The following is a 16,678-nucleotide window of genomic DNA, read 5'->3' as shown; positions in this document are numbered from 1 at the left end:
CTATATTCTGCCCTTCTTGCATCTCATTTGAAGTATTGTGTTTAATACTAGGTATCCAAAATGGGGACAGTGGTAATTGGTATTATAAAGGCTCTTGAATCTATGCCAAAATAGGTTTAGTTGAAGGAAATGAGAGTGTTTAGTCAAGAAAAGAAATGATTCATAAGGAGATATAATAACTGTGTTCAAGTATTATCATATGGAGAAGGGATTAGACTGGTAGAACCAGGAGTAATGAATATAAATTGCAAATTGGAAAATTAGATTTGATGTCAAGAAAACTTAACAACAATTAGTACTGGTCACAAGCAGATTGGTTTGCTTCAAGAGAGAGTGGGGTCCTTACCTTGGTGATCTTTCAATAGAAGCTGTAATTGGATTTGCTATAATGGGAATTTCATTCATCTATGAATTAGGTTAAATGACATTTCAAGTTCCTGTGATTCTTTGAAAAACAGAACAATAACATCGAAAAGCCAACTAAATTGAGACAAGGGCTTTTGACTACTTAAAGAAAAGATTATAAGAACAATTTTTGTTATTCAGAATGGTGAATTCAAAGAAATTGTCAGTGGATTCATGGAATTGGAAAGAAGTGTCTCAGGTGTCTAGCCTAGGTCATATGACATTTAAAATTTTTATTGAGTAGTAATGCAGGGTAATGAATAAATAACATATCTCCACCAGAAAGAACTGGGTTTAAGTCCTGTCTCTTACATATGCTGGCTATATTACCCTGGACAATTTCCTTAACCTCTTAGCACTTTAGTAAACTTTAGATCTACAAATTGCAGAGAAAATGCCAACTTATTTTGGGAGAGGATTTTTATCACCAGGACTTCCTTCTATCAGTGAAATAACAGGTCTGATCTCAAACCTTATTAATGATCTAGATAATTTATATTATACTTAGCAACTTTTTAAATGGCACAGAGTTTGGTAGAATAACTAAAATGATAGATGAGAAAGTCAAAATTCACAAAGCTCTTGACAGGTTAAATAATAATGAAATACATGAATAATGAATATAAAATTCTATATTTTTGTTAAAAAAACAGATTTTTCAATCACCATGAGGTTAGGTATGAGTGGATAATAGCTCATGTGAAAAAGATCTGGAAATGTTAGTTTTAAGTATATGATGAATTAAGTCAAAAAGTCAGTCAACAGCATTTATTTGGTGCTTACTGGGTCCTGTACTAAGTGCCTGGAATACAAATTCAAGGTAAAGGAAAGATAGGAACTGATGTCAGGAAATTTACATTATAAGTGGGGGAAGAACACATATAAAAGGAAAATAAAAAAGGAGGTAGTTGGGGTAGAAGAATGATGGAGCTTCTGTGCTCTTAAATGGAGGTTCTTGGAGAAGACTTCTTACCAATGGGAGAGGTTACAGGGGCTGAGGGTAATTTTGAGGAGTGAATTTCAGGACTGCAATTATTTTCCAGGACTGAGAATTTTCTGTGGTATTATGGGAAATCCTGAGTACCACATGGTGAGAAAATAGCACATGGCAAGGGGGATAAAAGTTAATTTGCTCTTAGACTTCATTAGGAGAGATTTAATATTCAGCATGAAGGATGTCATAGTTTCACTGTCCTCTCTCCTGTCCAGCCACATCTGGAATACTGTGTTTAGTTCTGGGAACCACATTGTAGAAAGAACGTTGCCAAACTGGAGCAAATGCAAAGACGAGTAACCACAGTGGCTGGAAATCATGCCATTTGAGGATTAGCTGAAGGAACTGAGGGATGTTTAGCTTGGGGAAGAGAAGACTTAGAAGGAAAATGATAACTATCTTCAAGTATTTCAAGGATAACATGCGGAATTGTGATTGAATTTATTTTGCTAGACAACTAACAGTTATAATTAACAGCACAGAGATACAATTATTGTGGTTTCAGTTTTTGTTTATTTAATATTATTACAACTCTGATTTCATCAAGTCTCAGTGATGTGTGTCAGTGGATAGAACACTGGCCTTGGAGTTAGGAGGATGGGAATTAGAATCTGACCTCAGAACCTTGACACAACTGAGCTATGTGACCTTGGGCAAGCCACTTAACCTGGAATGCCTCACATTCAGGACCATCTCCAGTTGTCTAGATTCATATGTGGTCATTGGATTCAGATGACTCTGGAGGAGAAAGTGAGGCTGGTGACAGCACAGCACTTCCCCTTACTAAAAAAATCCAATTCATGTGCTTGTCATTGCATCATTTCCCCTGATGTCATGGTCTTCTTTGAGAATGAAGGACAAACATCATCATTTAATATTATTTCATTTTCATTTTTAATGGGATTCAAATAGAAAGATTCCTAGAACATCTTAATTTCTTTTTAATATTATTTTTATTTGATGTTCTAGATAACATTGAAGATTTGGATAAAATAACTATTTCTGTGGTTGAATAAAATATTAGGACATGAGTCCATCCTATAAAGGTTTCCTGATCGCATCCTTTTTTACAAGAATGTGAGCACAGATAGCAAATAGAGCAATATATATATATATATATATATATATATATATGAGTATTTCATTCTATTCCTATGTGACATTGATCTCCTTTGGTAGATTTCTGAATTGAAGAATCTTTTTTTGTTCCATGTACCTTGGAAATTTTGAATATTTGTTATAGAGACACTTATAAAAATGTTCATAAGCCTATGAATCAGGGTTGTATCTAGATGACTGCAGGTAGTATTTTGGTCTGTGAAAATGTTTTTTTTTCCCATTATGATTGGGTTTTCTAGAATATTTTGAAATTTCTTTGTGATATAGGAATTGGTTATCTGTCATAAGTCTATGGAAGATAGTGAATTTCTTATGTATAATTCTAGTCACTAGGTGGCTTCTTTTTAGGTATTCAGTTGGTGATGAATTTTTACAGTTTGGTATTATATAATGCACAGTTTGACTATTTCTATATATTGATTCCTAATTCTGGGCTCTAAAAAGTTGATTCTTCCATAAGTGCTAGAGCCAATGACCTGATACCCAATTGTCATCACAAATCCCTCTATATTCGCAAACAAATATGAATGGTTAAGTTTTTTTTCAGTGCCTCTTTATCAGCAGATTATTTTCTTTGTTCGTGGAGATGCTACCCATGGAAGACCTCAGATTCCTCAAATCTTAGTCATTTCCCAATTTCTGTTTGGAGATAATACAGTGTTTGAAGTTCCATTTGCCAGTTAGATTCCCACTATTAATCATTATTTCATTGTGTGTACCTGCCATTAACTTTTACTATTGCTTAGTGAAGTAATGTTGATTTTTCCAGTTTTTGTCTTTTTTAATCATGTGCTCTAAGAATTTCTATCAATCCTCCTGCTTTTTTTTTTTTTATAAAGAAGTACTAATTTTTTCAAATATATCTACACATGATGGACCCTATGCTTCTTCAATAATATTATACAGTTTTAGGTTACTATATTTCCCAAATCTGTTATAGTCCTTTATATAGTTCAGAAAGTATTTAAGACAAGTATTGTATAGGTGTTAATTACTTTTGTTTTTAGGTTTTTGCAAGGCAGTTGAGTTAAGTGGCTTGTCCAAGGCCACAAAGCTAGATAATTATTAAATGTCTGAGGTCAAATTTGAACTCCTGACTCCAGGGCTGGTGCTCTATCCACTGCACCACCTAGCCACCCATTGTTAATTACTTTAAATACATTCTTTTAATTGAAATTTGATGTCAAGAAACCAGTAAATATCACAATGTATTCAATATTGTATTTCATGGTTGTCTGGAAGTTAGATTTCAGCACTCTTATGGCTGTGGCACAGGTTCCACTCCTTGTCAGAGAAGATCACTAATAAAGCATGGTGTAATGGAAAGCATACTCATCTTGGAGGCAGGAAGACCTGCTTTCAATCTATAATTATACTATCATACACAACCTTCTTTATAATGTCTTTCAGCTCTATGTGTCTTGCTAGGAAGAGACCATTGTATTATTAGACATTGCCTTTATTGATTGGTTCCAGATTAAATCTCAAATCTTTTTTCACTTAGTTTTCCACTATGTATGTTAGGAAATTTATTCTTAATGAGTCCAAATAAAATTTGATATGATTTAAGGAAGACTCTATAAGATAAAGTAGCTGTTTTACATGCTGTTTGTTAGAGCCAGATAGCTTAATGTCATGCAGGTTCAACAAGTGATCAACAAGATATTTTGTTTGGACTCCCATCTATTTTTAAATTTTTTTAAGACTATGGGGTTAAGTGACTTGCCCAAGATTGCACAGCTAGGCTTGTAAGTGTCTGAGGCTGGATTTGAACTCAGGTCCTCCTGACTCCAGGGCCAGTGCTCTATCCAGTGAGTCACCTAGCTGCCCTGATTCCCATCTATTTTGGAAGTCATATGCAGAGTTCTATTTCAGAGAAGAGAATGAATTTAAATATAGACATAAATATATTGGACTTATGTCTCCCTGAAAAAAGTCACATTTTATAGCATTTGTCTTTACATTTTTGTCTTTCTGGGGCCTTTTCAAGACATGATGTTCCAAAAGGAACATCTCTATAAGGAATCTTTTGGGACACCCTTCAGAGAATACAATTATGAATATATAAATATTTACATATAAACATACATATATGTATATGATGGTACACTCCATGTTTCAAAGACTAGATAGCAGTTCCATTTTGTGTCACAGAATGACACAATTACAGATTCTCTGATTTGGAAAGGACTTCAATAGTCAGTTGTCTAGTCTAACCTATACTTGTTCAGTCTAACCAACAAGTTGTCATCCTGTCCCTGTTTAAAGGTCTCTCATGATAAAATGTCCACTATCTTAGATATCATTCCACTTAACTTTTGAAAGACTAGTCATTAGGAAGCTTTCACTTTTAAAATGAGCTGAATTCTCATCATTCAGTACTATCAGTCAATCAATAAATGTTTATTAAGCAGGAACTGTTCTAAGAACTGGGATATGATAAAAGGTAAAAGACAGTTCATGCCTTCAGGGGACTAATGAGAAAAAATACACAAACAAATTATAGAAAGGAAAAATAAGAAATAACTTCTGTACAAGATGGGATATTAGTTGAAACTTAAACAAAGTCAAGGAATGCAAGTCAGTGGATAGAGGAGGTAGAGCATTTCAGGCAGGATGGACCAACTAGACAACAAGCCGAGAGCAGAGAAAAGCAGTGACTAATTTGTGGAATATCAAGATGTCCAATGTTACTGGTTCAAAGAGTGTATGGAAGGGACTAAGAAGTGAGAAGACCAGAAAGTTAGATTTTGTAGTCAACCCTGAAGGCAATAGGGAGTCATTAGAGTTTATTAAGTAAAGGGGAGGGAAGACATGGCTAGGTTTGTACTTTGGGAACATCACTTTGACAGCCGAATAGAGAATGAAGTGGAGTGGGGAGACATTCACCAGCAGGTTATTGCAACAATCCAGGTGTAATGTGATGAGGGCCTGCACCAGAATGGTGTCAATGTTAGAGGAGGGGGGGGTACATTAAGGGATGTTGCAAAAGGCACATCAACAGATTTTGGCAACAGATGGGATGTGAGAAATGAAAGATAGAGAAGAGTTGAAGATGACTACAGGGTAGTGATCCTGTTAAAGCAGGAGGATGATGCTATCATCCATAGTAAAATGGGAGGTGAGGGTAAGATAATGAGTTCAGTTTGAGACATGCTGTGTTTATGATATTTATTGGACACCCAATTCAAGATATTTGAAAGACAATTGGAGATGTGAAGTTGGAAAGCAAGCAAAAAAGGTTGTTAGGAGAGGAAGATTTGATAATTGCCACCATAGAGATGATAATTAAATCTATGAAAGCTGATGAGATAGTGTAGATGGAGAAGAAAATAGACAGCCCAGAGTAGACCCCAATGGGATACCCATAGTTATTGGGCATGATTTGAAGGGAGATCCAAGAAAGGAGAAAGAAAGGAGTGGTCAGATATACAGAGTTCAGGACAAAAGAAGGATCAACAGAACAATAGGAAATACATCATCTGATGCTATGTCAGTCAGTTTTCATGATTTAAATGGACTTCCATCATCAAATAACTTCCTCTGGTGAGTAACACTAATGTTCTGGGATCTGGAGCAAGAAAAGAACAAGGTTAGTGGAACTATTCTCAATGAGTCCTTATTAGGGTTATAGTAGGGTGTGAGATTGGAAAGAACTGATCAGTTTCCATGCAACCTTGAATCTGTTCCCACCAAAATAAATTGTTTGAATTTAATTTAGGGAAAAAATAAAACACAGAAGTTGTCACCTTAAGTGCATGCCAGGATAATTTTATGTGAAAGGGGGAAAGCTGCTGTTATTTAGAGTGACTTGATTTATCACCTTGTCTCTTGAAACTACTCATCCCCTCCAACCAATCCTGAGTGCTCAATGAAAAGCTACTTAGTCTTGTCACCTGTGGTCCTTCAATGATACATTTCTTCACCTTCTAGCCATTTAATCACACATTCTCTAGGCACTCCTTCTCAAAGGAGATGAATGCTGCCTGGCACAGGCTGCTACTTGTGTCAATCCATTCTTAAGGGCTTTCTGAAAGAGCAAAGAGATTTACTGCTCAAAGGAGATGAAAGGTTGGAAAAGTCCAAAGATCTTATCTCATAGAAGATCCACTAGAAGTATTCCACCTCATTGGAGTACTTTTTCTGCACACTGGTCTTGTAAAAGGGGGCAGTTGAAAGGAAATGGATGAAGAAAGGCAGATCAATTTTCTTAAGGGGAGCAGGTAGGAATTACATAGCTAGTTTGGCCCCCATGACCGAGATTATCCTAAAGGGGTAGATTGGTCTAGTCTTTCTTATTCACAGAAGTTTTAGAGTTGGGATTTCAGTGGCTAGCTATTCTTGTCTAACATAAGCCTAAAAGGAATCCCTCTATAATTTGCCTGTTAAGTGCTAAGTCTCTTGTTGAAGGCAATGAAGTAGCCTATCACACCACTGGTTAACTCCAATTGTTAGAAAATCTTTCCTGACATCAAGTTCTAATTTCTTTTCTATTTTCACTCATCCTTCCTGGTTCTGCCCTCTGGAGTCAAATAGAACCCTTTGAATTTCTCTTCCATGTTATATTTCTTTGAATATTTTAAACCCAACTAGTCTTCTCTTTTCCAAGATAAATACCCCCATTTCTTTCAATTCATCCCTATTTGGTACAGAGACTCTTCATCATCCTGTTTGTTTTCCTCTGGACTCTAATTTATCAATGTGCCTCTTAAAACTTTGATGTTCCAAATGGAAAACAATATTTAATTGTAATCTAATCAATCAATAATCAATAAACATTAGTTAAATACCTACTAATACTAATAATAGTATCAACTATGTTGCTAAGCACTGAAGATGCAAAAAGGGAATAAAAAATAGGCCCTATTTTAAAGGAGCTGATAATCTAATGGGAAGAGGACAGAGTATGGAGGTACTCTCCTTCTCTTATTGCTGACTTACCTCTCTGAATTTTGCCTTGAGATCCTCTTAGTTTCTTTGATTATTGTAATTCATACTAATCCTACAGACCTCAAAACCCTCTAGAGCTTCTTTAGGCAAGCTATTGTCTAGGCTTGTTTACTGTGCCTACCCTAGATTGCTGATCGTGCTCATGTCTTGTGAAGTAAATTTTTTTAATTGAAATTTGTTTTTATTTTTCCAATTACATACTATGGTACTTTTTCAAATTCATTCATTTGCAAACTTATGAGTTACACGTTTTGCTACCATCCTCCCTTCCTTTCTGTGTGGTAAAAGTTGTACGTGTACATTTGTATTTAATATATTTACACATTAGTCATTTTGTAAAAGGGGAATTACAATTAAGGAGAAAGAAAAAAAACATGAGAGGAAGAAAAAACAGACATTTTTTAAAATGAATATAGTATGCATTCAGGTTCTGTGGTATTTTTCTCTGTACATGGATGGCTTTGTCCATGGTGAGTCTCTCAGGGTTATCTCTGACCTCTGAACTGCTGAGTGAAGCTACATCCAACATAGTTGATCATCTCAGTGTTGTTAACATGTACAATGTTCTGCTCACTTCCCTCAACGTCAATTCATGGGAAGTAGATCTCTTTGTAATCATTTTAGTGCTATTCTGTACTTGTGAAGTCATTTTTTTTTAATTTTTTAAGCCTTGACACCTTTTGAATTTCATCTGGTTAGATTCAGCCCAATATTATGATGTATTGAGATACTTTTTTGGATTTTCACTTTGCCATCCATTGTGTTAGCTCTCCTTCCCAGACTGGCTTTACCTGCAAATTTGAAAAACAAAAGATGTATCCAAGCTGTTAAGCAAGATGTTATTAGACTTTTGGAACCAGATCTGTGACTGTATTGGTATTCAAATCTTCCACTAAAAAAGCTCCTCTGTTATTAATAAAGATAGAAGCCTTCTCTGCAACTTTAATCTTGGAGAGTTTCTTGGGGGTACTAGAGGTTCAGTGACTTGATCAAAATCAAGCAGATTGTAATATAAGACATAGTACTCATACCCTGGTTTTCTTGGCTGTTTTCTTTTGGTAGTAAATAACACAGAGTTAATCAAAGATCCTTGGGGCATGAGACCTCCTATAAAAATGTCAATGAACCATTGTTAACAATTACTCTTGTGCTTGGGCATTTATTTCCTCAAATCCCTGAAATTGTGTTTTTGGCAAGTATGCACCTCTCCATCTTTTCCATAAAGATATCATGTTCTGATTTATCAAATAGTTTGCTTAACATCTAGTCAAATATATCTATAGCATTATCCTAATCTGATAGTTTCATTTAAGTCTTGTACTTTCCTGCCAAAAAAGGAAATAAAGTTAGTCTGTCTTAACTTTGTAATCACCTCTTTGTAATCAATGCATCTTTTCCCAAACATTCACTAAACATTCCTTGAATGATTTGTTCTAGAATTTTCCCAGGAATTGAAGTCAAGGCCACTGGCCTATAGTGTGCAGACTGTTTCATCACTTTTTATGAAAATTGGAACAACATTTGCCTTTCTCTGTTCTTTTTGTAGGTTCATTTTTCTCAGGATCCTTTCTTCCTCTGCTTGGTTTTGCTGATTGAACCCTCCCTATCTCACTAATAATGTGCTTCAACATTTCCTTAAATCATACAGAAAGACCAATTTATCTTCTTCCCACATCCTTTACAGCCCCATAAATCAGCAACAAACTAAGTAAAAGAAATTGTGATTTTTGTAGACTCATCTTTCCTTTATTCATGGTGCACTAGAAGATATCTTTGGGATTTGGATTTGTGGCTCCTCCTATCTTCTATTATTCCCCTTGAGAGTCTTTCCCCTCTATACCAGAAACTTTAGTGCCTATGTCAGCTCTCTCAAATACCCAGAACTACAAGTACCCTTCTACACTTTCCACCCTTCTCTCTTTCTGTTGCCTGGTCTTCCACTTCAAAGAAGATTTGTCTGCCAAAATGCACCATGGGGGAGATGACACAGGAGGAAAAATAGGAGCCTTGCCATGAAGAATCATAAATGAAAATATCAGACCGTTTTAAAGGCATCAGATTATCTCCCTAGTTCAAATTGCCAGCCTCTGTCAGGGAGGGATATGGTGTTTCCTGATGTGCTGAAAGCAGTGCTGTGATGAAAGGAGGATAATGCCCTTATCCAGCTGAAATCCTGAACTGGATACCCCATGGGAGCTTTACATACAGCCTCTGACTCATCACAATGGAGATTGGCTGCTGACAGCCCGGGAACTTTGACTACAAGCCAAGACTCCAACCTCTTTCTTTCTCTCCATAACTCCTCCAACTCTCATTTCTTCATCTCTCCACCCACGTTTTCAAACTATGTTGTGCCTCTGTGTCAGAGGAAGTCTTTGGATCCTCCGTAAAATATCATGGGTGGTTAGGTAGGAGGAGAATATACTCACATATAGTCTAAAGTGTATAGATTTTCTTATTATTAATGTGTGTTGGAATGTGATGCTCAATTAATTAATCAATATTTCCTCATTTATTATCCCTTAATCTTTGCACATTCCTCACATCCCAGCTCTCTGTCTCTTTGCTCCACATCCATCACCACCTTCTGAGCATATCTCTTTGTTAATGCATGATAACAAATCAAATTTATTAGGGGAAAATTTCAACTTTGCCTTAATTCCACCAAGTCAAGTATTTTTTTTCAAAGACTTTCTCTTTCAACTTATCCCTTTCCTCACCTCTTCGCAAGTCACAATGACCTAAAGAGATGATAGAGTCTAGGAAATGATGAAGTGTTGGGTAGTTTACAAGGACCCATGTGTATATGTTGCCAGTAGCAACTCTATTACTGAATGTGAGCAGAGGCTTTTTTTTCTGTAAGAATCCCTGTTTTCAGTTGCTGGTTACCTTCCAGACAAATCCACTTGGAGTTGAAAATTCACACACTCAAGTCTTGACCTGGTGGGGGTTTTTGGAAATTCTGAGAAAAATTCATTCACTATTGTTGAGTCAAATATATGTGAAGAAAATTATTTTGTCCACTTGGAAAAAAATCATTTTTCCTGATTCTTTGAGCTTCAGGTTTTGATTGAAGGTTTTTCATGAAAAGAGGTAAGAGAATATAACACTGTATAGAGGGTAATGGTCTCTATTGTAGCTTTTTTGTTCTTTTTTTTTTTACATAATGAGATCCTTTGTTTTTTCTCATTACCTTTATTACCAAAAAAGGATAGTTTAATGCATAGCAGAAAGAATCAAGGTTTATTTCACTATAAGAAAAATGATCTTTAAGGACCTTCCATGTCAACTTCTTGCTTTGACCTTATCCAATTGTGTGCACTAAAATTTATGTCATCTTTGGACCACTAGTGTGAGGGCAACAGGAATAATCCATACTGGATAAAAACAATGAATGAACTGTTAGCTTTGACTCCACCCACTCATCTAGCGATGCCTCTAAATGGATATCACTGGCATATGTGTCCAGTTCATTTGCTTCAGATGAAATATATCACTGGTTAGTGAAGGAAGTCATGAAGCTGGCACTTCCAAACCAGTGTCTGATATTTGAAAGACAGTGGAAAACCAGAAGGGGAACTATAGGACTAGAAAAGAGTGTTTTCCTAGTTTATAAAAACAAAAAAAGAGAGAGAGAATCTGCAAAACAGTAAGCCAAGTGAGTTTAACTATAAATCCTGGAAAAATTCTATAATGGATCATTAAAGAGATAGTTAATGAACAGTTTGAAAAGGATGCTGTAACTACAACCATCCAGCACAGCCTCACTTAGATCAGGTCATACTTGGCTAAACTTACTTCATTATTTGATAGTGTTGCTAAGAAAATAAATGGGAAAAATAAATATTGTAGATAGACTATATCTAGAATTTCACAAAATATCTCACACTTTTTGAAAAAAAATGATGAGATGTGGATTCCATTATGATAACGCAATTAGATGGATTTAATACTGGTTGAATGACTAGACTCAAATTTCAACTTTAACTTATCAGCGACAATAGCTTCACAGGTTCAGGTATGTATAGAAAAATGAATAGATCATTTGGAAAATTTAGGGGTTTTAGTGAAATACAAGTGTGGAAGTAGTGCTCAAAATGTTGATGTGATCTCGGATTGAATTGAGAAAGGAATAAATGGTTTCTAGAAATAAAGAGGTGGCTGTTCACTTGTATTCTACCCTCATCAGTTCACATCCAGAGTATTCAGCTCAAGGTACCAGATTTTAGTACATTTGCATATTAGAGGTGTCCAGAGAAAGTCAGCCAGAATGGCAAAAAGTTACAGTGTCATACAGGGATGAAGAAACTGGAGTTATTGAATCTGGGGCTAAAAAAAGACGAGGTGAGGGGAAATGACAGAGCTAGTTTTACATATTCAAAAAGCTAACAAAAGGAAGAGGAATTACATTTGTTCTATTTGTTTCAAGAAGGAAAACCCAGAATAAATTGTTAGGTATTACAAAATAGGCAGCCCATTTGATATGAGTTGAGGTAAAATGAGGATTCACCATAATACTGAAATTACAAACCTGAGACACTGAAAGATCGTCAAGAGAAACAGGGAAGTCTTTTTTTTTTTCTCTTAATGATATTTTACTTTATTTTTACTACTTCAGGTAATGAAAGTTTTGAAGTTTATCCACATGCATGTTTTTAGTTACACAGTTTTTTCTACCCTCCCTTCCCACCCCCTCCCCTCAGTGTTGAACAGTCTAGTGAACATTGTGCATGTACATTTATCTTTAACATGTTTACATATTAGTCATTTTCTGATTGAGGAATTAAGACTAAAGGAAGAGAAAAAAGTGAACATAGGGCCAGTTTTTGTAGCATTTTTTTGCTTTGTTTTGCTTTGTCTGGATATGTATGGTATTATCCATAAAATATCTTCCAAGATTGTCCTAGCTCCCTGAACTACTGAAGGAGAGGCATCCATTAAAATTGATAACTCACAATATTGTTATTAATGTGTACAATGTTCTCTTGGTTCTGCTTCCTTCCCTTAGTATCAATTCCTGTAATTCATTCTGTGATTCTCTAGAGTTTGATCATCAAAGATTTCTTATAGAACAATAGTATTCCATAACATTCATATGCTATAACTTGTTCAACCATTCCACAATTGATGAACATCCTGTCAATTTCCAATTCTTTGCCACAATAAAAAGAACTGCTATGAATATTTTGGAGCCTATGGGGATTTTTCCCATTTTTAATGATTACTTCTGGATATAGGACTACTATTATATTGCTTGGTCAAAGGGTATAATTTTATTGTTCTTTGAGTATAGTTGCATATTGCTCTCCAGAATGGTTGCATTCCTTTACAATGTTTCAATCATCCCATATCCTCTCCAACATTGATTGTTTCCCCTTTTTGTCATCTTAGCCAATCTGATAAGTAGACTATATCTCATAGTTATTTTGATTTGCATTTCTCTAATTATCAATGATTTGGAACATTTTTTCATGTGATTACATATAGCTTTAATTTCTTCATTTGAGAATTACCAGAAACAGGGCAGTCTTGGAGAAGTTTAGTAAGAAAGATAGTAAGTTCAGTTTTAGACATGGTGAGTTTAAGATGTCTATGAGAACGCCAATTAGAAATGTCCAATAGACAAATGGAGATACCTGATTGAAGCTTAGGAGAGAGAGAGAATGGGGATGGTTATGTAAATCTGGGAGTCAAATGTGTAGAGAACAATAAGGGGGCATGCTGTGAATAGTTATTCAGCAAAGATCCTCAGAAGGAGAAGCTAGACAGGTTGCAGGAAAGGGTAGTCAATAATATTAAATGCAGCAGATTGAAAAGGATGAGAGCTAAGGAAAGACCACCAGGTCTGGCAACTAAAATAACATTGACAGGGCTGGAAAAAGGAATTTCAGGAGTGATGAGGACAGAGGACAGAATGTGGAGTAAGATGAAGAATGGAGGTAATTAGTATGGACAACTTTTTAAAAATTTTCTATCTGCCTATCTATTAATATTTATTTTTTCCAATTATATGCAAATATAGTTTTCAATATTCATCTGTTTGCAAGCTTTCAAGTTCTACATTTTTCTTCCACCTACTCTTTCCTACCCCTTCCCTCAGGCAGTGAGCAATCCCATATATGTGCATGTGCAGTCATGTTTCTTGAAAAATTTTATTTATTTATTTATTTATTTATTTTAGAATGATTTTATTTATTTTGAGTTTTACTATTTTTCCCCCTAATCTTGCTTGGGAGTCCACCCCCACAGAAGGCCATGTCCAGTCATGTTTAACATTTCCTTGTTAGTCATGTGAAAGAGAAATTAGAACTAAGGGGGGGGCACCAGGAGAAAGAAAGAAAAATGTGGATTTTTTAAAAATGTGAATATAATATACTTTGCTCTTCATTCAGACTCCTTAGTTTTGTTTTGTTTGTTCCCCTATGAATGTAGTGGAGTTTTCCATGCAAGTCTCACAGGACTTTCCTTGATCACTGAAAGGATCTGTGTCCATTATAGATGATATTCTCACAAAGTTTTTATTAATGTTTTCAATATTCTCTTGGGTCTGCTCACTTCACTCAGCATCAGTTCATGCAAGTTTTCCCAGGCATTTCTGAAATGTGAACACCTTATTTTTTTTTAGGTTTTTTTTGCTAGGCAATGGGGTTAAGTGACTTGCCTAAGGCCACACAGCTAGGTAATCATTAAGTGTCTGAAGCCACATTTGAACACAGGTACTCCTGACTCCAGGGCTGGTGCTCTATCTACTGTGCCACCTAGCCACCCCGAAATGTGGACAACTTTTTAAAGGGGTTTGGCTGAGAAAGAAAATCTTATTCTTCTTGATGTCAGCAGAAAAATAAGTTCAACTCTTTTTTTTCAAATAGACTATACATTTCTTCATTCAGATGCCCTATAGTTGTAACATATTGTCCATAAGGTACAAAATCCAACATTTGTTCTTCACCAGGATAACGACATCTGGGAGGAAATTCTAATATGTATATATAATACTACTAAGATGCAGGGCTAAACAATTTCAGGAGAAAGAGAAAGAGCTCTCTGTAATGATATGACTGCAAACATGCACCTCAAAATGTCTTTGTTGGCATAATGATGCCTGAAATTTTACTCTTAAAATAAGATAATTCCTTTTTCCTGGGTCAAAGAAAAACATTTCCTTAGAGAAAGCAATATATCCTTTTTCATTTTTATTTCAGTGTGAATAAATTATCTGATCGTTTCCTGCAAACATATTCTGATAGTAGATACGAAGATGGAAAATAAGCTCATTGGCTTATTGGTTTCCTGGGGGACAAGAAAGGACATCCCACAAAAAAGGGTGAATAAGAGAAAACTAGATTCTTACAAAACACATAACTCATTTCATAATCTCATCTAGCATTGACCCTGTTCAACTGCTTGGTTGAATTGATATTTCTTCAAGGTCCAGGAACCTAAATGATTGAACTGGAGTCATTTGATATCTGAGTCATCCATTGTCGGTAGGCCACATAATGAGTTTTGCCAAGGATATTTGCAGAGAGGGTTTATAATAGGACAATTCTCAGTGAATATTAGAAGTTTTGAAGTGTGGAGGATGGGACTTGAGGAAGTTGAAATCAGGTGGTTTCAATTTTCACAAAGAAGTAGGAAGAAAAGGGGTGGATTTGGGCATTTGAGGAGAAGGCAAAATCTTTGCAATAATAACTGTCAAGAATGTGTGAGGGAGTCAATGAAAGCTAAAAAACAATATGGAAGATTGTATGCTGCCAAAGGGAGGGGAGGAGGGAGAGAGCGTGAAAAAAATGTGGAAGTCAAAAACTTGCAAAAGGATGCATGTTGAAAACTATCTTTGCATGTATTGGGGGGAAAATTAAAATTAAGAAAAATTAGAAATATATCCAGTAGCATTGAAGAATTCATTGAGATTATATATCATAAATTTATAGTGAGTAAAAGAAACAATTTTTTCAGGGGGGTTCTGAAAATTTTTTAAATACAGTTTTTTCTAAAATATTTTTCTTTCTTTAAAAGCTTTCCTTGTAACAAAGAAAAGTAAAGAAGGAAAAAAAAACCTTTACTGACAAGTTACTCTCAGGCATATGAAATATCATTCACTTTAGCCACATTCTCCCTATAGTTTTTTTTTTTTTTTTGAGGAGGAGAGTGGGCTCAAAATTGAAGCACAAACATTAAAATATATATGAAGGCAAGCTGTGACTGAAGGGTGCTTCCTGACTTCTGGCTTTGGGAGTCATTTTTCTCCCTTTGAGGAGTACTCACTAAGCTTATTTTAGAGTGAGATAGTCCTTACTCAGCTGGGTTAGCTCTTTACAGAACTTGGCTATCATGACAACACTGGGACAAACTGGGTTGGGTTACTAAGGTCACTCTTCAAAGCTATTTCCTCTTGGAATCTAGCCAATGACACTGGCTTTGATAATTGAGAGAACCTCTGATGGTTCATAAGTCATAACCTGGGCCATTATACCTTGAGACACTTTCTCATCTTAGATCAGGAAAGAATAAACCCAAAAGATGCAGGGACCAGGTCCTTAAGGATCCATGATGGCCAAGTGGTGAGATGAGGAAGCCATTGATACCTGTCTCCTTCTTTGTTACCATTCCTGTCACCTCCAGAAGTCCATAAAAATTGTTCTTTTTCCTTGTTGTCAGGAAGAAAAAGTGAAAAAAGACCAGAGTGGGGATATTTTATATTTCAACTCTGTTTCAGTTCCATTTAAAGTCCTTCAAGCTCCAAAGTTGATCAGAAAATTCAATACTGCATAGCAGTCCCCCTCAGTTACTCATTGCCAGAAGAAGACTCACTGAGATTCTAAGAGTTTTTTGAAATTAGTGGGGAATATTGCACATGCTCTGTATGATACCATCAAGGTCATATGTGTCCATACTCTAAGGTCTAAGTCTTCATGGATCAGTTCCCATCGCACATCCCTATATTATAATTTATTTGGCTAGTTCCCAATAAGTGAGATATGGTGACTATCTCTGGGTATATTCAGCACTACCGACTCAGGTTTAGATGGAAGAATGAGATAGTGGGAGTGACCCAAAGGAGAATTAGAAGGACATAATCATTGAATTCATTGACTAAATGAGGGGTTAAGATTGTCAAATGACATTGGAGCATAGGGATGAATTCTGCTTATTGAAAAATTAGCTGATTGGAAACCAAGATGAAGACAGAAATCAGGTTTAGTGAGA

This window comes from Macrotis lagotis, chromosome 5 (assembly GCF_037893015.1).
Source record: "Macrotis lagotis isolate mMagLag1 chromosome 5, bilby.v1.9.chrom.fasta, whole genome shotgun sequence".
NCBI lineage: Eukaryota > Metazoa > Chordata > Mammalia > Peramelemorphia > Peramelidae > Macrotis > Macrotis lagotis.
This window is presented reverse-complemented; position numbering follows the sequence as displayed.